We start from the raw sequence: 870 nt of genomic DNA on the forward strand, positions 1-870 counted from the left end.
AGAGACGCGCCGGGGGGTGGAGCTTGTACCAGCGCCCCGGTGTCGGAGTGGACGGGGCGGGCTTGTCCGGTGTCAGGGAAAGGAGGGAAAGCGGTGCCCACCGAGCGGCCGTGTGGGAACCCAGGAACCCGCCGGCGACAGAAATGCTAACGGTGGACGGCCGAGGGCTTCTCGCGCGGACACCGGTCGGCGGTCAGAGCCCTTGGATTTCCTTGCCCGCTGTCGCGGTCGGGTACTGGGCTCCCCGCGGGCTCCCGGAGGCCGGAGGGGCGCCGCGGCGTTCACCGCTCTCGCTCTCTGTCATCGAGGCTCCCTCTGCTTCACCAGGATGGTGCTGCGGCGTCTGGGGCAGAGGAGACACAGGTCATCACACGCCTGCAGCCCCAGGCGCGAGGGCGCAGACCAACGCCGCCCCAGACCCGGGAGCCCCCCGCACCCCCCCAACCCGCCCGTGGAGCCTCGGTTCCCTCACCTGGTAATAGCACTGTTGCGTCTACCTGAGTTGGCTTCCCGGGCAGCCCTGGACTGTCTGAGTAACAGCCGCGCTCACCTGACGCACCACAGCGGCCTGACCTGACGCACCACAGCGCCTTCTGCCTTCCAGCTCCGCTTACCCCCAGGGGTCACATTCCTGCCGCCCCAGGGGTCACATTCCTGCCGGAGCCCAGCTGCCTAATTAGATGCGGCCAGGGGAGAGGGAGGGAGAGAGAACAAGTCTGGGGTGTAGCAAATACTGCCACTGCGGAGAGGGAGGGTGCACGCCCCCCAGGGCGCGCTGGGGGAGAGGGAGGGTGCACGCCCCCCAGGGGCGCTGGGGGAGAGGGAGGGTGCACACCCCCCAGGGCGGGCTGGGGGAGAGGGAGGGTGCAC

The 870-nt window shown here is 69.7% G+C and overlaps 1 long non-coding RNA gene across 1 annotated transcript in view; it reads right to left on the bottom strand.

Annotated features, from left to right (window-relative positions):
• Positions 1-106: 106 nt before the first annotated feature.
• LOC105854478 overlaps positions 107-870 on the bottom strand; it is a 2,315-nt gene continuing 1,551 nt past the window's right edge. Inside the window, exons 2-3 of the long non-coding RNA XR_001146164.1 lie at positions 473-672; positions 107-343 (exon numbers count right to left, since the gene is read on the bottom strand). This is a non-coding gene — a long non-coding RNA (uncharacterized LOC105854478). The remainder of the gene's footprint in view (positions 344-472; positions 673-870) is intronic.

The sequence above is a fragment of the Condylura cristata genome, unplaced genomic scaffold (assembly GCF_000260355.1).
Source record: "Condylura cristata isolate star-nosed mole 26May11 unplaced genomic scaffold, ConCri1.0 scaffold00042, whole genome shotgun sequence".
NCBI lineage: Eukaryota > Metazoa > Chordata > Mammalia > Eulipotyphla > Talpidae > Condylura > Condylura cristata.